Genomic DNA, 24,690 nt, shown 5'->3' on the forward strand with positions numbered 1-24,690 from the left:
GAGGTGCTGCCGGCGTCCGCGGTCCCGGCGGTGACGGAGTGGCTTCAAGAGCTCCAGTCCCAGCAACAGCTTTTGGTGGAGCAACTGCACCAGGCCAAGGAAGCGTACAAAGCCCAGGCCGACCGCCACCGCCAGGTGGGGCCGGAACTTCGCGTCGGTGACCTGGTTTGGCTCTCCACTCGCCACCTCCACCCCTCTCGACCTTCGCGGAAGTTGGACGCCCGCTTCACCGGCCCGTTCCCTATCGTAGACCAAGTCTCTCCTGTGGCATTTCGTCTCCGGTTACCCGCAACCCTGAAGGTTCACCCGGTCTTCCACAGGTCCCTTTTGAGTCCGGTGGCCCCACCCGACGAGTTCCACCCGAACCGTCCCCGACCGCAGCCAGTGTTGGTTCGGGGAGAGCCTGAGTACGAGGTGGAACGCATCCTGGACTCCCGATACCGCAGGGGAAAGCTGCAGTATCTCATTGACAGGAAGGGGTACGGACCGGAGGACCGTTCCTGGGAACCAGCGGCCAACGTCCACGCACCTGCCTGCCTCTGAGAGTTCCATGCGTCGTACCCCGGCAAGCCGGGTCCGGACCCTCGGTTGAGGGGGGGCCTGGGAGGGGGGATGGTGTGATGGCCTGGGATTCCGATTCGGAGGATGAAACAGAGGAATCCCAGCCTGCACAAGAGTCCCCGCCTCCAGGGCCGGCTGAACTGGGGTAAGGCCTAGATGCTGAAGAACCTGCACCTGTGGCAGTGCATCAGGAGCTGGCCCCAGGTGAAACCCTTCTGGCCCCAGAGAGGCTTGACGACTCAGTGGCCACAGGTGAGCCTCCTCCAGGGCCCAGTAACCCTTCGGCCTCTCCTGATCTGCAGAGGCTTAGGGCAGAGAGGCGAAGGGAACTGGTTGCCCCCAGGAGGAGTGCTCGCCTTAAGGCCAGAGGAGGCGGGGCTCCTGGGGGCCGGGACCGCCCCTGGCCTTAGAAGAGGATAAAAGCCCAGTCAGCCCGGCCCCAGGTTGCGGGAGCAACGTCGTTGTTGGCTTTGGACCTTCCTGTGTTCCTGATCCCTGCTTGGCCTCCTGTTCCTGACTATCCGGTACTCCTGTTCCCTGCTCGGCTTCCTGTTCCTGACTATCCGGTACTCCCGTTCCCTGCTCGGCCCCCTGTTCCCGACCATCCGGTGTTCCTGTTCCCTGCACAGCCTCCTGTTCCAGCGTTCCTGTTCCCCGCCCGGCTCTCTGCCTCGGACCTCGCCCCTCTTCGTGTGGACTCTGCTACACCCAAGGTACCTTAACCCCGGGACCAGACAACCTCTGATGATGGCGGACTCCCTCTGAACAGGAGGGACAAGCTCCGCATGAAACGGGTCTTTACCGCTGCGGCGTAGCGGGGACCCTTCTGGAAATCACAGGCGGATGAAGCCTGTGACCGTGGGACTCGGCGGGCACCTTTAGCGCCCCCCCAACCCACTAAGGAACCCAGAAACGGGCTCCGAAGTGAAGAGGGAGAAGTGGCGCTGTGCTGTGAGTCGATTGCTTTTTCTGCGGAGTGAAGCCGCATAGATGTCACCGGAGAGCGCTGCCTTCTTCCTGGGACAATTTGGCACTAAAATCACCCAACCGTGAGTACTGGAACGTTACATATCTGGATTTTAAACAAGCATTGGCGAAGTTAAAGGAATCTGGACTTTAAAATCTACCCCAATTTGGTACTGAAACGGAAAGAGCTAAACAGGAAGTCGCCTTTCCGTTCCCTTGTGTTATAACAAAGGAAAGACAATGCTAACTAGAGCCTTAAAAATCTCTCTTAAAAGATCATCTTTCACCATTTAAAACAGTGGAACCCCCCCCTTCGTAAGCAGGAGAAGAAGGGGGTCTTCTTATTGACTTGTTAAAACCTGCGGAAATAAAGTGAAAGTAAAGTAAATTTCCACCGTCCTGCCCCTGGAGCGGGGGGTCAGATTTGACGTTTGAAGTTCATTGACCAGAAATAAATACTTTGACAGATAGTTAAAAGGAGGGAAACATTGTGACTCCATTGTTTCTTTTCGCTTTCAAAAAAAGAAAAAATGGACAGAACATTTCGAGGAAGATACTTTGTTCCTTAGGTACTTGAGGTACTTGTCAGGGGTTCAGGAGCAGAGGCGAGGGCAAGGGAGGAAACAGAGAGCGAGGGGGAGGAGGCAGAAGAAAAGATGAGTGATGACGACGACCCGAGATCTCCAAGTCTTTCCAGTGAATCAGAAGATTCACAGAAAGGAGCACCAGTGGCCAGGGCAAGGGGGGAGACTAGGGGGACACCCCAGGAAGATAGAGCCAGAGGGGACTCAGAGGGGAGCAGTTGGAAATCGGGACCAGCGTCACCGCCAGAGAGCAGGGAAGAGGAAGGGCGCCAGGGATCAAGCGCTGGCAGCTCACAACAGGAGGGAGGGCACGAGTCAGGAGTGGCCACACCTCCATCGGGGAGCGAAGAGACGGTTAGACGGAAGGTGGAAGGTTGGGCGCGCGCGCCAAGTTCAAATGCACAGGAAGGTGGCGCAGTAGGCAGCCCGGAAAGGGAGCCAGGTCCTAAAGCCCGGCGCAAGGAGACAGGAGGGTCCGGGGGGTCAGCGTCAGAAGAATCCCGGAAGGAAGAGACCCCGGGGGGCAGAGGGACCCAGAGAAGAACAGTCAGGCGGAAAAGGTGGAGCAGGGCTAGGATATTAAGTTGGTGTACAAGGGGCGGAGATTCAGACGGAGCTTCGCCGATCTAAGCATAAGACGTAGAGTTGCACGCAGCAGCTTGAGAATGGAAACTGTAACTCAATAAAGACTTTTCTTTAATGATCGCTGGCTAGCGTGATCCTCTGTGAGCTAGGATCTGGAAGCAACTCTGACAGTAAGCTCCGTCTCTATATTTTGTGGGCATCCACGGCCTCGCGGAGAGGAGAGAAAGCGGGTGCCTACTAGCGAGCTCACGAACGGCAGACAATATGACGGCCGAACAGCAGATAGCGGAACTCAGAGAAGCAGTGTCACGACTGAATGCCGAGGCTCTTGCATCCAGGAAGAGAGAGGAGGACGCAGCTGCCGCCTACAGGGATCTCCAGGTCAGGTTGGAAGTGCTTACGAAGCAAGGGCAACAGACACCCAAACCAGAGGGGATTGGGTTGGGGAGACGAACAGGCGGTCTGGTCTCTCACTTCGATGGGAATTTGCAACAGTACCCCAACTTTAGAGCAGATGTAATGTGTGCACTGCAACTGCTGAACAAAGACTTTAGAGATGAGGAAGAGAAGGTGGGGTTCATAATGTCCCATTTACATGGAGACGCTAAAGGATGGCTGCGCAATTTGTGGAGAGATAAGGATCCGGCGCTCCAAAATGCGGATGCCTTTATTAAAGCGATGGATGGGTGCTTTTTATCAAGCATTGACGTGGATCTTGCCCGGAAGGAGGTGCATGGACTAAGGCAAGGGAGGGCCAGCGTAAGGCAGTACCATGCCCGCTTTTTCGCTTTGGTCAGTGCCCTGGAATGGGACAGAGATTCGGCCCCTGTAAGAGACCTGTTTTGGGAGGGATTGCACAGCTCGGTTAAAGATGAAATTGCGAGGGGGGAGAGACCCCGGACCACGCAGGAGATCGTTCAGAGGGCGCTGGCGGTGGGGGTGCGGCTGGAAGAACGTCCGTGGAGCAGGGATGAAGGGCGTGGAGGGCGCGAACCAGCCAGGGGCTCCTCCTTCCTTCCCAGAGAAGCAGCGCGTGCGCAATCCACGCCTCCGCCCGGAGGAGGGGCGGAACCTATGGAGGTTGGAGGTGCAAGGGCTCAGTCAGCAGCCAGAGCCCTAGCACCGGCAACAGTGAAAGCGAAGCCTCCTAGAGGGAACAGGAAGTGTTACATATGTGATGATCCACAGCATATGGCGAAAGAGTGTCCCCGGAGGCTCCACAAGCACACTGCAGCCTCAGCAATGGTAACTGCAGCAACGCAGCAAGCAGAACCACAGCAGGGAAACGACGGAGTCTGGCTGGAGGAAGAGGCACTGGGGCCCAGCCAGACGTCTCAGTGAAGCAGTCCCCAGAGATTTTACAGCCCATGGACCCCCTCCCGCCCAAACCAGTAGTAAGGCTCACCGCATCTCTCCAGCTGCCCAATGGAATCACCATGGACGTGCCAATCACCATTGACTCAGGAAGCAACGCGGACTTTATAGGGCAGGACTTTGTCGACCGGCACGCTATACAGTTGCTGCCTGCCACGCTGCCCCTGCAGGTTGTCACGGTGGATGGCAGGGAGCTGCTAGGGGGGCAAGTGGTGAAGCAGACGCCACCAATGGTGATGCGACTTGGGAATCACAGGGAAGTCATCAGCTTCAACGTCACTCAACTATCGGACACGCCCATTGTATTGGGCATGAGTTGGCTGGACAAGCACAGCCCGACGCTGGCTTGGTACCAGAGGCAGCTGACCTTCGGCTCTTCCTTTTGCGCTGAACACTGCATCGTGCCACGGCAGGAAGGAGAGAAAGAGGAGTCACAGCTGCAGCTAGGCACGCTGCAAGCGGTTCCCCACAAGTACGCAGAATTTTTGGAGGTTTTCTGCGAGAAGGAGGCAGACAGGCTACCCCCCCACAGACCATATGACTGCAAAATTGACCTGCTGCCGGGGGCGGCGCTGCCCAAAGGGAAGCTGTATTTCATGTCTGAGGACGAACTGCAGGAACTCAAGGAGTTCATAGATCATAATTTGGAGCGCGGTTTCATCCGAGAGTCCAAGGCAGCGGGGGGCAGTCCGGTATTCTTTGTTAAGAAGCGGGACACGCCCCAAAAAAGACTCGTAGTGGACTATCGCATTTTGAACAGTGTGACCAAGCCATCGGACTTCCCCATGCCCCGAATCGACGACCTCCTCGCAAAGGTACGCAAGGGCAGCGTGTTTACCAAGTTGGACCTGCGCGGGGCGTACAACCTCATTCGCATGCGGGAAGGAGATGAGTGGAAGACAGCCATGTTCACGCCCCTGGGCACCTACGAATATAGAGTTATGCCTTTTGGATTGCAAAATGGCTCCCACGTTTTTCAAGCTTTCATGCATCACGTGTTGGCGGGGCTCCTCTACAAGACGTGCGTCTGTTTCTTGGATGACATCCTGATCTTTTCGGAATCGCAGCAGGAGCATGACAGACACGTCAGGGAAGTGCTGAGCAGGCTACAGCAACATAGGCTTTACGCCAAGCTGGAGAAGTGCCAATTCGACGTGACGGAGGTGGATTTCCTGGGCTACAAGTTGTCTGACAAGGGGCTCGCCATGGACAGCGCCAAGGTTCGAGCAGTGTTGGATTGGAAAAGCCCACGCAACCGGAAGGAGGTCCAGCGGTTTGTCGGCTTCGCAAACTTCTATCGCAAGTTTATCAAAGGCTTTGCTATGCAGACAGCGGCCATCACGGACACGCTCAGCTCCAAGAAAAAGAAGTTCATCTGGACAGAGCAGGCGGAGCAGTCCTTTCAGGCACTCAAGCCTCTCTTCGCGTCGGAAGAACAGCTGCTTCATGTCAACCCCAGCAGGCCGATGAGGGTTGAGACAGACGCTTCGGACAGAGCCGTCGGAGCAGTCCTGCTGCAGAAGGACCCACAGGGGGTTTGGAGGCCGGGAGCGTTTTACTCCAGGAAGCTCAGCAAGTCCGAACAGAACTACACCATCTGGGACAGGGAGTTGCTGGCCATTCATGCAGCATTCAAAGCATGGAGGCACTTCCTGATCGGCGCCAAGCACACGGTGCAGGTCTGCACAGACCACAAGAATCTGGAGCACTGGCGCACAGCACAGTTCCTGAACCAGAGGTAAATACGTTGGGCTGAGTTCTTTGCGAACTTCGACTTCCGAATAGAGTATGTCCCGGGGGACACCAACATCATGGCGGATGCTCTCTCCCGTAAGCCACAGTATCTGGAGGAGGCAACGCCAGCGGCCGCCATGCACATCTTCGCACCGACAGTGTGGGCGTGCGCTGCGGCAACGGTTGACCTGGAGGCGGTGCGACAAGCGTTGCAGGATGACTCCTTCGCGCAAGCAAAGATGGCAGAGGTGCACAGGGGCACGGCAGCGACCGACGAGTTCCAGCTGCGAGATGGATTGCTCCTCCGTAAAGGGGCCATCTACGTGCCGGGAGACGAACTTCGCGCCAAGGTAGTGCAGCAGCTGCACGACGCGCCCACTGCCGGGCACTTTGGCAAGGAGAAGACGGTGGAATTAGTCGCCAGAGACTTCTGGTGGCCCGGAATGAGAGGGGAAGTCGCGGACTACGTGGCGAGGTGTGACACCTGCCAGAGGGCCAAACCAGTGCACAGACCGCTGGCCGGACTGCTGGAACCGCTGCAAACTCCGTGCGAACCATGGGAGAGAGTGGCCCTGGACTTTGTCACGGATCTGCCCAGCTCGAGGGGCAAGACGGCAGTGCTGGTGGTGGTGGACTTGTTCTCCAAGATGGCACATTTCATTCCGTGTGCGAAGGTGGCCACGGCGGAACAAACCGCCAAACTGTTCATAGATCACGTGTTCAAGGTTCACGGTCTGCCGCGGTCTATTCTGTCCGACCGAGGGCGACAGTTCATCTCGAACTTCTGGCAGAAGCTGATGGGCTTCCTGAACGTCAAGATCAACCTGGCGTCGGCTAGACACCCGCAGACCAACGGGCAAGCGGAGCGGGTCAATGCCATCATGCAGCAGTACCTGAGATGCTATGCGAATCAACAGCCTGCGACGTGGGTGGATTACCTGCCTCTCGCCGAGTTCGCCTACAACAACACGAAGCACGTGTCCACGGGGGTCACGCCGTTCTTCGCCAACAACGGGAGGCACCCCAGAACCTTCCTGGGACTGGAAAGAATGGGGGAGGGGGAGCCGCAGACAGCAGATGCGTTCGCGTCGGAGTTGCAGGAGGTCCACGATCAGCTGCGGCGGCACCTGGAGCTGGCTAAACACGCATACAAGGTACAAGCGGACAAACACAGAAGGGTTGGCGAAGAGATCCATGTGGGAGACTGGGTCTGGTTAGCAGCCCACGCAGTGCCGGCCAGGTCGTTGGCGAAGAAGAAACTAGGGCATAAACAACTGGGGCCCTACCAAGTCGAAGAGCAGGTCAACCCGGTGGCTTTCAGGCTGGCACTTCCGGAGGGCTCCAGGATGCATCCGGTGTTCCACAGATCGGTGCTCACTCCCTACAAGGCACCTCACAGGTTTCAGGAACCAGGAACGGCACCGAGTCCGCTCCGAGAGAGACCCGAGCAAGGGGGAGTGGCACAGGAGGAGCACATCAACGAAGTCACGGAGATTTTGGACTCCAGATGGGGGGAAGAGGGGGTAGAATACCTTCTCACCAAGGAGGGCACCCCGGCCAGGGCCAACAGCTGGGTGCCGGGCTACGCTTTAGACAAACCTCTGCTCAAAGAAGAGTTTCATGCCCTCTTCCCACATAGGCCCATGCCAGCAGACTTTTTCGACGACTGGCTTTTCACGCCCACGCTTTCAGCCAGCACGTTCCAGGGGTTCGACTCGGACGAGGAACCGACACGTGATGCCCGTTCCCCGGAGGGGTCACCCTCGGGATCTGCCTCAGAACCCTCGTATTGGTGGGACGATAGACCAGAGGAGCAGTGGCGCAGAAAGTGGCTGGAGGGTCCAGGACGAGCAACGTCCCCAGAAGGAAACGAGGGAGAGACGGACATGGACGTATTCGGGGACGACCCGGGTTTCGAGCACGGCGGCACAGAGATGGAAGCGGAGGTGACCGTCGTCGACGAGAGCAGGGAGGAAGAACCGGAAGCCTTCAGATGGAGGCCCGCCACGGGAAGCGAACTGTATCCGACATTCGTCCCCCTGACACGGGGGGACGCACCAGAAGGAGGGGAGGGGGGAACGGGGGGCTTCGAGGGGGGGATGGATGTCAGGGGTTCAGGAGCAGAGGCAAGGGCAAGGGAGGAAACAGAGAGCGAGGGGGAGGAGGCAGAAGAAAAGATGAGTGATGACGACGACCCGAGATCTCCGAGTCTTTCCAGTGAATCAGAAGATTCACAGAAAGGAGCACCAGTGGCCAGGGCAAGGGGGGAGACTAGGGGGACACCCCAGGAAGATAGAGCCAGAGGGGACTCAGAGGGGAGCAGTTGGAAATCGGGACCAGCGTCACCAACAGAGAGCAGGGGAGAGGAAGGGCGCCAGGGATCAAGCGCTGGAAGCTCACAACAGGAGGGAGGGCACGAGTCAGGAGTGGCCACACCTCCATCGGGGAGCGAAGAAACGGTCAGATGGAAAGTGGAAGGTTGGGCGCGCGCGCCAAGTTCAAATGCACAGGAAGGTGGCGCAGTAAGCAGCCCGGAAAGGGAGCCAGGTCCTAAAGCCCGGCGCAAGGAGACAGGAGGGTCCGGGGGGTCAGCGTCAGAAGAATCCCGGAAGGAAGAGACCCCGGGGGGCAGAGGGACCCAGAGAAGAACAGTCAGGCGGAAAAGGTGGAGTAAGGCTAGGGTATTAAGTTGGTGTACAGGGGGCGGAGACTCAGACGGAGCTTCGCCGGTCTAACCCTTAAGACGTAGAGTTGCGCGCAGCAGCTTGAGAATGGAAACTGTAACTCAATAAAAGACTTTTGCAAGTGACCGCTGGCTAGCGTGATCCTCTGTGAGCTAGGATCTGGAAGCAGCTCTGACATAGATGATGAAAGTTGATCCTTTACAAACGATTTTCTAAACTCTAGTTTCCCATGTTTTTGCTTTAATCTATCTACAAGAAACGGAAGGCTGACTTCCTGATTAGACCTTCCCGCTTCAGTGCCAAATTAAGAGGAATTTCTTAATCCAATTTTCCGTTCTACTCATAGATCGTTGTTTAAAGTCCAATTGTCCAAATTTGATCTGCTCACGGGTAGTTGTTTTTGTAGCCAAATTGTCCCAGGAAAAAGGTAGCGCTCTCCAGCAACCGCTGTGCGGCTTCGCTCCACGGAAGAAGCAGTTGACTCTCAGCACCGCGCCACTAGCCCCTCTCTGCTCCGGAGCCCGTAATTGGGTTCCTTTACGAATTGGGGGGGCGCGAAAGGTGCCCACCGAGTCCCATGGTCACAGGCTTCATCCGCCTGTGATTTTTTAAAGGGTCCCCGCTTCGCCGTAGTGGAACAGACCCGTTTTCCGTGGAGCCAGTCCCTCCGGATCAGAGGGAATCCGCCATTACCGATGGCGCCACCCCGGAAGTCCCTGTTGGTTGCTACTTCCTGCCTGAACCCTGTCCTGCTTACCTGCCTGACCTCCTGACCCGCTCTGGCTCCCTGCTTGCATGCTTGTCCCTGACTTCACCCGCCCTGCACCCAGCTTCATCTACTACAGCGACACAGGCGGCACAGGCAGTAGTGGCACAGGCAGTAGAGGCACAGGCGATGGAGGCATCAGCAGCTGTGGCAGAGGCATACGTGGTAGAGGCATAGGCGGCAGCAGCACATGCGGTGGAGGCAGCAGGACAGTTGATAGAGGCAAAAGCGGCAGTGGCAGAGATGGTGGAGGCACAGGTGGTAAAGGCATCAGCGGCAATGGCAGAGGTACAGGCGGCAGTGGCAGAGGCACAGACAGTAGAGGCACCAGTGGCAATGGCAGCGGCATAGGCACAGGCAGTGGAGTCACCAGCAGCTGCTGCATAGGCTTAGGCACAGGCAGTAGAGATACGAGCAAAAGAGGCAGCAGTATAGGTACAGGCGGTAAAGGCACCAGAGGCATAGGCGCTAGGGGCATCAGCGGCAGGAACATAGGCAAAGGTAGTAGAGGCACCAGTGGCAGTGGCAGCGGCATAGGAATAGGCGGTAGAGGCAACAGTGGCAGTGGCAGCAGTATAGCTACAGGCGGTAGAGGCACCAGCAGCAGCAGAATAGGCATAGGCGGTAGGTAGAGGCACAGGTGAAAGAGGCACAGGTGGCAGCGGCATAGGTGGTAGAGGCACAGGTGGTGGAGTTACAGGCAGAAGTAGAAGCAACACAGGCTGTAAAGGCACAGAAGGCAGCGGCAGTGGCACAGGTGGTAGATGGACAGGCGATGAAGTCATCAGCAGCAGTGGCAGAGGCACAGGCTGCAGAGGCATCAGCGGCGATGGCACACACAGAGGTGGAAGTGGCAGAGGTGCAGGCGTTAGAGGTATAGGTGGTGGAGGCATCAGTCGCAGTGGCACAGGCACAGGTGACAGCAGCACAGATGGTAGAGGAAGCAGCACAGACAGCAGAGGCACAGTCGGTAGGGGCAGAGGCACAGGAAGTAGAGACAGAGGCAGCAGTGCTAGTGGCACTGGCGGCAGCAGCGGAACAGGCAGTAGAGGCAGAGGTGGTGGAGGCATCAGCGGCAGTGGCAGAGGCAGAGGTGGTAGAGGCATAGGCAGCAGCGGCACAGGCGGTAGAGGCACAGGCAGTGGCGGCACCAGCGGCAAAGGCACAGGCATAAAAGGCACCAGCGGTAGCGGCATAGGAACAGGTGGTAGAGACACCAGTAGCAGCAGCAGTAGAGGAACAGGCAGTAGAGGAATCAGTGGCAGTAGCAGCAGCACAGGAGGTAGAGGCACAGGGGATGTAAGTTTTGGCTATTTGCAGATTAGTTGCGCTGCAGAAGGCGTGCTGGGGAGACTACACATTACAAGGAACGCAAGAATAACTTTTGCTAGGTTTCAATAACAAAAACAAAAACTCCTTTTACATTAATTATAATATATCAATAAGCATGGCCCAACCACCAACTCAACCACCAGGGTACTGAGAGAGCTCTTTATATACTATACCCAACTGCTTAATCACCACAACTTAACAGTACCTGCCTCACAGCTGTAAAACTAGGTCAGGTTATTTGCTCTTAAAGAAATACACATCTTGTGGAACAATAATGAACCTTCAAATTTAAAGAGACCATTCAACAGGAAGCACAAGCGGTAGTGGCAGCGGCAAAGGCAGTAGAGGCATCAGCAGCAGTGGCAGAGGCACAAGCTGTAGAGGCACCAGCAGCAGCGGCAGCAGCATAGGCACAGGCATAAAAGGCACCAGCTGTAGAGGCATAGGCACAGGTGGCAGAGGCATCAGCGGCAGTGGCAGCAGCAAAGGTGGTAGAGGCACAGGCGGAAGTGGCAGTGGTACAAGCAGTAGAGGTACAGGCAGTGGAACCACAAGCGGCATCAGCATCGGTGGTACAGGCACAGGCAGTCGAGAAATCAGCGGCTGTGGTAGCAGCATAGGCACAGGTGGTGGAGGCATCAGCGGCAGTGGCAGAGGCGCTAGAGGCACAGGCACTAGAGTCACATGTGGTAGAGGTACAGGCAGTGGAAGCACAAGCGGCAGCGGCAGTGGCACAGGCTCTGGAGGCACAGGCAGTGGAGGCATCAACGGTACTGACAGCGGCACAGGCGGTCGAGGTACATACGGTCGAGGCATGTACTGTGGTAACAGGCAGTAGAGGCATAGGCAGTAGAGGTACAGGCAGCAGAGGAAGCGGCACAGGCAGTAGCACGGGTGGTAGAGGCACAGGCAGTGGAGGCAGTGGCACAAGTGGTAGAGGCACAGGTGGTGGAGGAACAGGTGGTGGAAGCACAAGCGGCAGCAGCAGAGACATAAGCGGCAGAGGCACTGGCAGTAGAGGCATAGGCGGTGGAAGCATAAACGGCAGAGGCACAGGTAGCAGTTGCAGCAGCTCAGGCAGAAGAGGCAGTGGCGGCAGCGGCACAGGCGGTAGAGGCACAGGTGGTAGAGGCACAGGTAGCAGTTGCAGCAGCTCAGGCAGAAGAGAGCGGCGGCAGCGGCACAGGCGGTAGAGGCATAGGCGGCAGCGGCACAAGTGATAGAGGTGCAGGCAGTGGAGGCATTTGGTAAAGGCACAGGCAGTGGAGGCATCAACAGCAGTGGCAGAGGCAGAGGCGGTAGAGAAACAAGTGGCAGCGGCACAGGCAGTGGAGTCTCAGGCGGTAGAGGCACAGGCAGTAGAAGCATTAGCTTCAGTGGCAGAGGTACAGGTGGCAATGCCAGAGGAACAGGTGGCAGCGGCACAGGCGGTAGAGGCACAGACAGTCGAGGCAACAGCGGCTCTGGCAACAGTATAGGCACAGCAAGTAGAGGCACCAGCGGCAGCGGCATAGGCTTAGGCACAGGCGGTAGAGGTACCAGCAGCAGAGGCAGCAATATAGGTACAGGCAGTAAAGGCACCAGCGGCAGCAGTAGCGGCATATGCACAGGCAGTAGAGGCCTCAGCGGTAGCAGCAGCAGTATAAGCACTGTTAGTAGAGGCACCAGCAGCTGCTGCATAGGCTTAGGCAGTAGAGGCATCAGCGGCATAGGAACAGGTGGTAGAGGCATCAGCGGCGGCAGCAGCATAGGCATTGGCATAGGCATAGGCATAAAAGGAACACGCAGCGTAGCCACAAGTGGTAGAGGAACCAGTGGCAGCGGCATAGACATAGGCATAGGGGGTAGAGACACCAGCGGCAGTGGGAGCAGTACAGGCACAGGCCATAGAGGCACCAGCAGCAGCGGCACCACCAGCAGCAGCAGCAGCAGTATAAGCACTATCTGTAGAGGCACCAGCGGCTGCTGAATAGGCTTAGGCAGTAGAGGCATAAGTGGCATAGGCACAGGTGGTAGAGGCATCAGCGGCAGGTGTAGAGGAACAGGCGGTGGAGGCATAAGCAGCTGTGGTAGCAGTATAGGTACAGGAGGTAGAGGCATCAGCAGCAGCGGCATAGGCTTAGGCACAGGCGGTACAGGCACAGGTACTAGAGGTACAGGTGGTGGAAGCACAAGAGGCAGTGGCAGAGGCAGAGGCATAGGTGGCAGCAGCTCAGACAGAAGAGACATAGGCGGCAGCGGCAGAGGTGGCAGAGGCACAGGCAGTGGAGGCATTTGGTAGAGGTACAGGCGGTGGATGCATCAGTGGCAGTGGCAGAGGCACAGGCAAGAGAGGCAGATGCACAGGCAGTAGATACATAAGTGGCAGTGGCAGTGGTAAACATAGTAGAGGCACAGGCGCTGGAAGCACAAGAAGCAGCAGCACAGGTGGGAGAGGCGAAGGTGGGACAGGCGGTAGATGCAAAGATGGCAGCGGCAGCGGTACAGGCAGTAGAGGCACAGGCGGTGGAAGCATCAGCGTCAGTGGCAGAGGCGGGAGAGGCAGATGCAGAGGCAGTAGATAAACAGGTGGGCAGCAGTACAGGCAGTACAAGGACAGGCGGTGGAAGCACAAGCGGCAGCGGCACAAGCAGCAACGGCACAGGCCGTAGAGGCACAGGCGGTAGAGGCATAAGTGGCAGAGGCACAGGTGGTGGAAGCACAAGCGGCAGCGGCAGCGGCGGTAGAGGTACAGGTGGTGGAAGCACAAGAGGCAGTGGCAGAGACAGAGGTGGCAGAGGCTCAGGCGGCAGTGGAAGCAGCTCAGGCGGAAGAGGCATAGGTGGCAGCGGCACAGGCGGTAGAGGCACAGGCAGTGGAGGCATCAGCGGCACTGGCAGAGGCATAGGGGGTAGAGGTACAGGTGGCAGTGGCAGTAGCTCAGGTTGAAGAAGCATAGGAGGCAGCAGCACAGGCAGTACAGGCATAGGTGGTAGAGGTACAGATGGCAGTGGACGCGGCATAGGCATTAGAGGCACAGGCGGTGGAGGCATCAACGGCTGAGGAACAGGTTGTTGGGATACTGCCAGGGAGACAAAGTCCATCATGGCCCCAAGCCGTCTGCCAGACGATCCATTGATCTCCCGTAGGCACGCAGTATCAGCAATTAGCGAAATGAGTTTCTAGAAAATATCTTGCCACATTCCAGAGCTCATGCACACTCTATCAGCAGATAATGCACAGCAAAAGTCGCACTCAGGAGAGCATTATTTACACTGCCTGCGTCAGTGTCTCCAGACACAGAGAGAACGAAAGCAATAGAAACATAAACATCCTATGAACAGGAAATACGCAGACTCTGTGACTCACAGCCTGCTCCCTTTTAAGGTGGAACGGAAATATCCTAACATCCTCCCCCTTTCTGTGTAACCTGTAGTACCTGTGGTTCAACCCAATTGCAACTTCTGTACATAAACCTTAAGTTGTTCTCTGTTAACAACCTTAGACAACAGATCAGCAGGAATTTCATTTCCTGCCATGTAGGACACCTGAATGAGCCCTTTCTGAATACACTCTCTTGCACAATGTAGCTTAATCTGCAAGTACTTGGTTCTTTGCTTGCAACTCTCTGAGTTCAGCAAAACCAAACACGATCTATTGTCTTGATACACTTGTACAGGACATTTCACAGACACTCTGATGTCCTTAAATAGTTGCATCAACCATTCACAATCCATGAGTGAAAATGACAGAGCATTGAGTTCTGCTTCACAGGAACTTAGGCTCACTGTCGTCTGCTTTTTGCACAACCAGTCAAACAGGCAGTGGTTGTACATGTAGCATACTCCAGAAGTGCTTGTACCATCCGTGGTGTCACTTCCAAAACTTGCATCTGCAAAGATTTCAAGACCTCCAGTCTTCTGACTGGTGAACCTCAGCCTGTAGTGCAAAGTCCCTTTCAAATAGCGGGCTATGCGCTTCAGAGCTTTCCAATCCTGAACAGTAGGATTGTTAGCATGTCTGCTAAGCAGGTTAGTGCTTACAGCTATGTCAGGTCTTGAACATCTAGCAATGAAATTCAACTTGCCTAGAATGCATCTGTACAGCATTGTGTCAGAAAACGCTTCAGCAGTACTGTCTACCTGGTAACCTGTCACCATCGGTGTGTCTGCTGGGTTTGCATCAACCAAATTCAGCCTGGTTAATACATCAGCAATTTTCTGTGTTTGGTGTACCAGAAAATTACCTGCTTGGTCCCTCTCCACCTGCAGAGAAAGATAGTTGGATACCTCACCAAGATCCTTCATGTCAAAGTGCTCCTTCAGCTGAGCTAGGGTGCTTTGGTAGAAAGCCTGATTCTTCCAAAACATCAGAAGATCATCAACAAAACATAAACAATACAGTTTGTTTTGCCCCTCCTCCTTGACAAACACACATGGATCAGCTTTGCCCTGGTGAAAACCTAGAGAAAGCAATGTCTCAGTGAGCTTTGTGTTCCAACACCTGGCACTCTGCTTGAGACTATATAAGGATTTCTGCAGTTTACAGACCATTCCCTTCTGCATTCCATCAGGTGGAAGCATAAATAGCTCCTCCCCCAAAACCCCGTACAAAAAAGCTGTATTAATGTCATGGTGGGAAACATGCAGTTTCTCCTCTGCAGCGATCTTGAGCATCAGCCGAATGCTCTCATATTTGACGGTGGGTGAGTAGGTCTCGTGGTAATCCTGTCCTGGTACCTGTGAAAAACCTCTGGCAACCAATCTGGCTTTGTGTCTGACTACCTTGCCATTCTGGTCTGTCTTGGCCTTGAAGACCCATTTGCTGCCAACCAGTCTCATTCCTGGGACTACCGGTACCAGTTCCCAAGTTTGGTTCCTATTCAAGGAATCAACTTCAGCCTTCATGGCATTAAGCCAAGGCTCAGCATCTTTAGAGGTTAACTCCTGAACCTCTTTGAAGCTTGAAGGTTCCCACACCTTCTCTGAGCTACTAAGAACAGCAGTTGCCGTCTTAGCAAACTCATCAGCAAATCTCTTTGGAGGTCTGCCCTTCGTGGCTCTCTCAGATCTGCGTACTAAACGCAAGTCTTCTGGACTCATCTCCTCTTTCTTAGGAGAAAAGTGACCAATGGTGAACAGTGGTTGTTCCAGTTCATTGTCAGACGCATCAGATGGCCTTTGCGCTCTTAGAATAATAGAATCATAGAGTTGGAAGAGACCACAAGGGCCATCGAGTCCAACCCCCTGCCAAGCAGGAAACACCATCAGAGCACTCCTGACATATGGTTGTCAAGCCTCTGCTTAAAGACCTCCAAAGTAGGAGACTCCACCACACTCCTTGGCAGCAAATTCCACTGTCAAACAGCTCTTACTGTCAGGAAGTTCTTCCTAATGTTTAGGTGGAATCTTCTTTCTTGTAGTTTGGATCCATTGCTCCGTGTCCGCTTCTCTGGAGCAGCAGAAAACAACCTTTCTCCCTCCTCTATGTGACATCCTTTTATATATTTGAACATGGCTATCATATCACCCCTTAACCTCCTCTTCTGCAGGCTAAACATGCCCAGCTCCCTTAGCCGTTCCTCATAAGGCATCGTTTCCAGGCCTTTGACCATTTTGGTTGCCCTCCTCTGGACACGTTCCAGTTTGTCAGTGTCCTTCTTGAATTGTGGTGCCCAGAACTGGACATAGTACTCCAGGTGAGGTCTGACCAGAGCAAAATACAGTGGCACTATTACTTCCCTTGATCTAGATGTTATACTTCTGCCTGTTTCCATGCCGCTGCCGCTGATGCCTCTACCCAAAGTGCCTATACTGCTGCCACAGCTACTGATACCTCAACCGCCTGTGATTCTACCGCCTGTGCCGCTGCCCCTGCCTCTTGTATTTCCCCTGGCTGTGACTTTACCACTGGTAGCTCTGCCTCTGCAACTGATGCCTCCACTGCTTGTGCCTCTTTGCCTGTGTCCATGCAGCTGCCACCTGTGCTGCTGTCACCTGTGCCGCTTCCACTGCCGCCTGTACCTCTACCGCGTATGCCTCTGCCACTGCCATTGATGCCTCCACTGCCTGTGCCTCTACCAAATGAGTCCTGTGCCTTTACCACCTGTGCCTCTACCGCCTGAGTTGCTGCCACTGCCACCTGTGCCTCTACCGCCTATGCCTCTGCCACTGCTTTTGTGCTTCCACCGCCTGTGCCTGTCACCTGTGCCTCTACTGCCTGTGCCTGTACTGCTGCCACCTGTGCCTCTACCACCTGTGCCTGTGCCTCTACCGCCTGAGTTGCTGCCACTGCCACCTGTGCCTCTACCACCTGTGCCGCTGCCGCCTATGCCTCTTTGCCTGTGCTCCTGAAACTGCCGCCTGTGCCTCTGCCATTGCTGTTTGTGCTTCCACTGCCTGTGCCGCTACCACTGGTACCTATACCGCCTGTGACTAAGCCTATGCCGCTGCCTCTTCCGCCTGTGCCTATGCCGCTGCTGCTGCTGCCTCTACCTCTTGTACCTATCCTGCTGCTACAGCCACTGATGCCTTGACCGTCTGTGCCTCTACCACCTATGCCTCTACCACCTGTGCCTCTGCCGCCTATACCCCTGCCGCCTGAACTGCTGCCACTGCTGCCTGTGCCTCTGCCGTCTATGCCTCTGCTACTGCCGTTTGTGCCTCTACCACCTGTGCCTCTTCTGCCTGTTCCCATGCCACTACCATTGCTGCTGATGCCTTTACTTAAAGTGCCTATACTGCTGCCACAGCTGCTGATACCTTGACCGCCTGTGCCTCTACCGCCTGTGCCGCTGCCCCTGTACCGCCTGTGCCTCTGCCGTATTTCCGCTGCCTGCGCCTTTACCACCTGTGCCTGTGCCGCTGATGCCTGCACCACTTGTGCCTCTACTGCCGGTGCCCATGCTGCTGCCACCGCCTGTGCCGCTTCCACTGATGCCTGTACCTCTACTGCCTCTGCCTCTGCCACTGCCATTGATGCCTCCACTACCTCTGCCTCTATGAAATGCCTCCATTGCCTATGCCTCTTCCGCCTGAGTTGCCGCCAATGCCACCTGTACCTCTACCGCTAAGCCTCTGCCACTGCCTTTGATGCCACCACCGCCTGTGCCTCTACCATCTGTGCCTCTACAGCCTGTGCCGCTTCCACTGACGGCTGTACCTCTACCACCAATGCCTCTGCCAGTGCCGCTGATGCCTCCACTGCCTGTGCCTCTTCCGCTTGAGCTGCTGCCACTGTCGCCTGTGCCTCTGCCGCCTGCGCCTCTGCCACTGCCGCTGGTGCCTCCACCGCCAATATCTCTAACGTCTGGGCCTCTGCCACTGCCGCTGTACAACCGCAGCCTCAGCCTTTTCCACCTGGGCATCTGTTGCTGACGCTGGTGCCTCCGCCGCCTCCATCACCTCAGCCTCTGTCGCCCGGGCCTCTGCCGCTGGTGCCTCCTCCGCCTCCGCTGCCACGCCTCTTTCGACAGCTATTACGGACACGCTAAGTTCCAAGAAAAAGAAATTCATCTGGACGGAGCAGGCGGAGCGGTCCTTTCAGACACTCAAGCGTCTCTTCGCGTCGGAAGAGCAACTGCTGCATATCGACCCCAGCAGACCGCTGCGGGTGGAGACAGACGCGTCCGATAGAGCAGTGGGAGCAGTCCTGCTGCAGAGGGACCCGCAGGGGGTCTGGAGGCCGGGGGCGTTCTACTCCAGAAAGCTCAGCAAGTCGGAGCAGAACTACACCATCTGGGATAGGGAGCTGCTTGCCATTCATGCAGCTTTCAAGGCGTGGAGGCACTTCCTGATCGGCGCCAAGCACACGGTGCAGGTCTGCACGGACCACAAGAATCTGGAGCACTGGCGCACGGCTCGGTTCCTGAACCAGAGGCAGATACGTTGGGCGGAGTTCTTTGCTGACTTCAATTTCCGAATTGAGTACGTCCCGGGCGACACCAACATCATGGCGGATGCACTGTCCCGAAAACCGCAATACCTCGAAGAGGCGACGCCAGCGGCAGCCATGCACATCTTCGCGCCAACAGCGTGGGCGTGCGCTTCAGCCACAGTAGACCTGGATGCGGTGCGACGGGCGTTGAAGGACGACTCATTCGCGCAGGCGAAGATGGCAGAGGTGCACAAGGGCACGGCGAAGGGCGACGAGTTCCAGATACGAGACGGCTTGCTCTTACGTAAAGGGGCCGTCTACGTGCCGGGAGACGAACTTCGCGCCCGGGTACTGCAGCAGCTGCACGACGCACCCACGGCCGGGCACTTTGGCACAGAAAAAACGGTGGAATTGGTCGCGAGAGACTTTTGGTGGCCCAGACTGAGGGGGGAAGTCGCGGACTACGTCGCGAGGTGCGACACCTGCCAGAGGGCCAAGCCGGTGCACAAACCACCGGCGGGACTGCTGGAACCGCTGCAAACGCCGTTTGAACCATGGGAGAGAGTGGCCCTGGACTTTGTCACGGATCTACCCAGCTCGAGAGGCAAGACAGCTGTACTAGTGGTGGTGGACTTGTTCACCAAGATGGCACATTTCATACCGTGTGCGAAGGTGGCCACGGCAGAACAAACAGCCAAACTGTTCATAGATCACGTGTTCAAAGTGCACGGGCTGCCGCGGTCTATACTGTCCGACCGCGGACGCCAGTTCATCTCGAATTTCTGGCAAAAGCTGATGGGCTTCCTGAACGTCAAGATCAACCTGACATCAGCAAGGCACCCGCAGACCAACGGGCAAGCGGAGAGGGTCAATGCCATCATGCAGCAGTACCTGAGATGCTATGCCAATCAACAGCCTGCGACGTGGGTGGATTACCTGCCGCTCGCCGAATTCGCCTACAACAACACGAAACACGTATCCACAGGGGTGACGCCGTTCTTCGCCAACAATGGGAGGAATCCCAGAACCTTCCCGGGACTGGACAGAGTGGGGGAAGGGGAACCACAGACGGCGGACGCTTTCGCATCTGAGTTGCAAGAAGTCCACGATCAACTCAGACGGCAGCTGGAGCTAGCGAAGCACGCATACAAAGTCCAAGCTGACAAGCACAGGCGAGTGGGCGAGGAGATCCGAGTGGGAGACTGGGTCTGGTTGGCAGCCCACGCGGTGCCGACCCGATCGTTAGCCAAGAGGAAGCTGGGGCACAAGCAACTCGGTCCATACCGAGTCGAAGCGCAGATCAACCCGGTGGCTTTCCGGCTGGTGCTACCGGAGGGTTCCAGGATGCATCCGGTGTTCCACAGGTCGGTGCTCACTCCCTACAGGGCACCGCACAGGTTCCAGGAACCAGGAACGGCACCGAGTCAGTCTCCGGAGCGGACGGAGGCGGGAAGATTGCCACAGCAGGACCCCATCAACGAAGTCACGGAGATTTTGGACTCCAGATGGGGGGAAGACGGAGTAGAATATCTCCTAGCAAGGGAGGGCACCCGGGCCAGTGCTAATAGCTGGGTGCCGGACTACGCCTTGGAGGAACCCCTGCTCAAGGACGAGTTTCATGCCCTTTTCCCACACAGACCTATGCCAGCGGGCTTCTTCGACGACTGGTTGTTCACGCCCACGCTTTCCTCCAGCACGTTCCATGGCTTCGACTCGGAAGGGGAACCCGCACCGCGCACACGTTCCCCAGAGGGGTCACCGGAGGGTTCGGCGTCCGACAACTCGTATTGGTGGGACGATCGGCCAGAGGAGCAGTGGCGCCGGAAGTGGCAGGAGACACCAGGTCCAGCGACAGACGCAGAGACTGACATGGACGTTTGCGGGAGGACCTTGGTTTCGAGCACGGCGGCACCGAAATGGAGGCGGAGGAGATCACCGTTGACGAACGCGGGGAGGAAGAATCGGAGGTCTTCAGTTGGCGGCCAGCAACGGGGAGCGAACTGTATCTGACATTCACTCCCGTGATGACGGAGCACCCACCAACCACCCTTGAAAGCGGGGAGGGGGGAAGGGGGGGCTTCGAGGGGGGGATGGATGTCAGGGGTTCAGGAGCAGAGACGCAGAGAAGGGAGGAGACAGAGAGCGAGGGGGAGGAATACGAAGGAAGGATGAGTGGGGATGACGACCCGAGATCACCGAGCCTGTCTAGCGAGTCCGAGGATTCCCAGAAGGGAGCGCCAGCAGCCAGAGCAAGGGGGGAGAGCAGGGGGACACCCCAGGAAGAAGGGTCCAGAGAGGGATCAGAAAGCAGCAGTTGGAGATCGGGACCCACGTGCCCAGCCGGGAGCAGCGGGGAGAAAGGGGACCAGATATCGGGCTCCGGAGACTTTCAGAAGGAGGGAGGGCATGAGTCAGGAGTAGTCACGCCCACCTCGGGGAGCGAGGAAACGATCAAGAGGAAAGTGGAGAGTTGGGCGCGCGCGCCAAGTTCAAATGTAGCGGAAGCTGGCGCAGTCAGCAGCCCAGAGAGTGAGCCGGGTCCCAAAGCCCGCCGCAAGGAGGCGGAAGGGTCAGGGGGGTCCGCGTCAGAAGAGAGTAGGAAGGGAGAGACCCAGGGGGGCAGAAGGACCCAGAGACGGAAGGAAAGGCGCAGGAGGTGGAGCAAGGCTAGGGTATTAAGCTGGTGCGCTAGAGGCGGAGACTCAGACGGGTCTTCGTCGTTCTGACCTAGAAGAAGTAGGGCTGCACATTGCAGTTTGGAAATGGAACCTGTAATCCAATAAAGACTCTTTGAAACTGAACGCTGGCTGACTTGGTCCTATGTGAGCTGGGACTGGGCGGCAGCCCTGACAACAGGAAAGTGGCGCAGTAAGCAGCCCGGAAAGGGAGCCAGGTCCTAAAGCCCGGCGCAAGGAGACAGGAGGGTCCGGGGGGTCAGCGTCAGAAGAATCCTGGAAGGAAGAGACCCCGGGGGGCAGAGGGACCCAGAGAAGAACAGTCAGGCGGAAAAGGTGGAGTAAGGCTAGGGTATTAAGTTGGTGTACAGGGGGCGGAGACTCAGACGGAGCTTCGCCGGTCTAGCTATAAGACGTAGAGCTGCACGCAGCAGCTTGGAAATGGAAACTGTAACTCAATAAAGACTTTTATAAAGTGAACGCTGGCTAGCGTGATCCTCGGTGAGCTAGGATCTGAGAGCAGCTCTGACACTACCACTCAGTGGATTTGTAACTGGCTGACTGACCGAACCCAAAGGGTGCTCATCAATGGTTCCTCTTCATCCTGGAGAAGAGTGACTAGTGGGGTGCCACAGGGTTCTGTCTTGGGCCCGGTCTTATTCAACATCTTTATCAACGACTTGGATGATGGACTCAAGGGCATCCTGATCAAATTTGCAGATGACACCAAACACCCCAGAGGACAGGATCACACTTCAAAACGACCTTGACAGATGAGAGAACTGGGCCAAAACAAACAAGATGAATTTTAACAGGGAGAAATGTAAAGTATTGCACTTGGGCAAAAAAACGAGAGGCACAAATACAAGATGGGGGACACCTGGCTTGAGAGCAGTACATGTGAAAAAGATCTAGGAGTCTTGGTTGACCAAAAACTTGACATGAGCCAACAGTGTGACGCGGCAGCTAAAAAAGCCAATGCAATTCTGGGCTGCATCAATAGGAGTATAGCATCTAGATCAAGGGAAGTAATAGTGCCACTGTATTCTGCTCTGGTCAGACCTCACCTGGAGTACTGTGTCCAGTTCTGGGCACCACAGTTCAAGAAGGACACTGACAAACTGGAACGTGTCCAGAGGAGGGCAACCAAAATGGTCAAAGGCCTGGAAACGATGCCTTATGAGGAACGGCTAAGGGAGCTGGGCATGTTTAGCCTGGAGAAGAGGAGGTTAAGGGGTGATATGATAGCCATGTTCAAATATATAAAAGGATGTCACATAGAGGAGGGGGAAAGGTTGTTTTCTGCTGCTCCAGAGAAGCGGACACGGAGCAATGGATCCAAACTACAAGAAAGAAGATTCCACCTAAACATTAGGAAGAACTTCCTGACAGTAAGAGCTGTTTGACAGTGGAATTTGCTGCCAAGGAGTGTGGTGGAGTCTCCTACTTTGGAGGTCTTTAAGCAGAGGCTTGACAACCATATGTCAGGAGTGCTCTGATGGTGTTTCCTGCTTGGCAGGGGGTTGGACTCGATGGCCCTTGTGGTCTCTTCCAACTCTTTGATTCTATGACTCTACTGCCTAGGCCTCTGCCGCTGCTGCTGGTGCCTCCGCCATCTAAGCCTCTACCGCCTGAGCCTGTACTGCCTGGACCTCTGCCTCTGCCACTGGTTTCTCTGCCGCCAACCCTCTACTGCCTGGGCCTCTGCCGCTGGCGAGGTGCCTCCACCGCCAGAACCTCTACCGCTGGGCCTCTGCCGCTGCCGCTGGTACCTATGCCATCTGAGCCTCTACTGCCTGGGCCTATGCTGCTGGTGCCTCTGTAGCACTAGAATCTACCGCCTGCGCCTCTGCCGCTGTGTCTGGTGCCTCCGCCGCCTTAGGCTCTACTGCTGCCACCGCTGGGGGCTCCGTCGCCTGAATCTGTACCACCTGCGCTTCTGCTGCTGCCACTGCTGCCTCCGCCGCCTTAGCCTCTTCCGTCTGGACGTCTGCCGCTGGTACCTCCGCCACCAGAGCCTCTACCTCCTGGGCCTCTTCCTCTGCCGCTGGTGGATCCACTGCCATTGCCTCTACCACCGCCTGGGCCTCTGCTGCTGCCGCTGGTGTCTCCGCTGCCTTAGCCTTTTCTGCCTGGGATTCTGCGGCTGCCGCTGATGCCTCCACCGCCTGAGACTCTACTGCCTGGGCCTCTGCCGCTGGTGCCTCTGCCTCCAGAGCCTCTAATGTCTGGGCCTCTGCCGCAGGTACCTCTGCCGCCTTAGCCTCTACTACCTGATCCAATGCCCCTGCCGCTGGTGCCTTCAACGCCAGAGCCTCTACTGCCGGAGCCTCTGCCACTGCCACTGGTGCCCCCACAGCCTGAGCCTCTACCGCCTGGGCCTCTGCCGCTGGTGTCTCCGCCGCCTGAACCTCTTCCGCCTGGGCCTCTACAGTTGTTGCTGGTGCCTCCGCCGCTAGAGCCTCTACCGCCTTGGCCTGTGCTTCTGCCGCTGGTGCTTCCACTGCCATTGCCTCTACCACCTTTCCCGGTGCCTCTACCGCCTGCGCCTCTGCCGGTTCCGCTGGTGCCTCAGCAGCCTGAGCCTTTACCGCCTGGGACTCTGGCGCTGGTGCCTCCACATCCAGACTCTCTACCGCTTGGGCCTCTGCCGCGCCAGCCAATGCCACCTGCGCCACTGCTGCTGCCGCTGGTGCCTCCGTTGCCTGAATCTGTACCACCTCAGCTTCTGCCTCTGTCGCTGGTGCCTCCGCCACTTGAGCCTCTTCCGTCTGGACCACTGCCACTGCTGCCTCTGCCACCTGAGCTTCTTTCACCTGGGCCTCTGCCGCTGCCGCCGCCAGAGCCTCCACCGCCTGCGCCTCTGCCGTTGGTGCCTCCGCCGCCAGAGCCTATACCGCCTGGGCCTTTGCCTCTACCGCTGGTACTTCCGCCGCCAGAGCCTCTACTGCCTGGGCCTCTGCCGTTGGTGCATCCACAGCCTGAGCCTTTACTGCCTGGGCCACTGCCATATGGGGCTCTGCCGCTGGTAACTCCTTACCCTGAGCCGCTAATGCCTGGACGCTTGCCGCTGCCGTTGGTGCCTCCAGAGCCATAGCCTGGGCCTCTGCCGGTGCCGCTGGTGCCTCCGCAATGCGAGCCTCTACTGCCTGGGCCTCAGCCGGTGCCGCTGGTGCCTCCGCAGCGCGAGCCTCTACTACCTGGGCCTCTGCCGGTGCCGCTGGTGCCTCCGCAGCCTGAACCTCTACCCCCTGGGCCTCCGCCACTGCCGCTGGTGACTCCGCAGCCCAAACCTCTACCGCCTGGGCCTCTGCTCCTGCCGCTGGTGCCTCCGCCTCCAGAGCACCTGCCACCTGGGTCTCTGTAGCTGCTGTTGTTGCCTCCGCCGCCAGAGCCTCTACCGCCTGATGCTCTGGTGCTGGTGCCTCCAGTTCCAGAGTCTCTACCGCCTGGGCCTCTACTGCCTCAGCCAATGGCCCCTGCGCCATTGCTGCTGCCGCTGGTGGCTCCGTTGCCCGAATCTGTACCACCTGAGCCTATGTCGCGGCCGCTGGTGCCTCAGCCACTGGTGCCTC

The sequence above is a fragment of the Podarcis liolepis genome (assembly GCF_965112155.1).
Source record: "Podarcis liolepis genome assembly, chromosome: 18".
In the NCBI taxonomy this organism is placed as follows: Eukaryota; Metazoa; Chordata; class Lepidosauria; order Squamata; family Lacertidae; genus Podarcis; species Podarcis liolepis.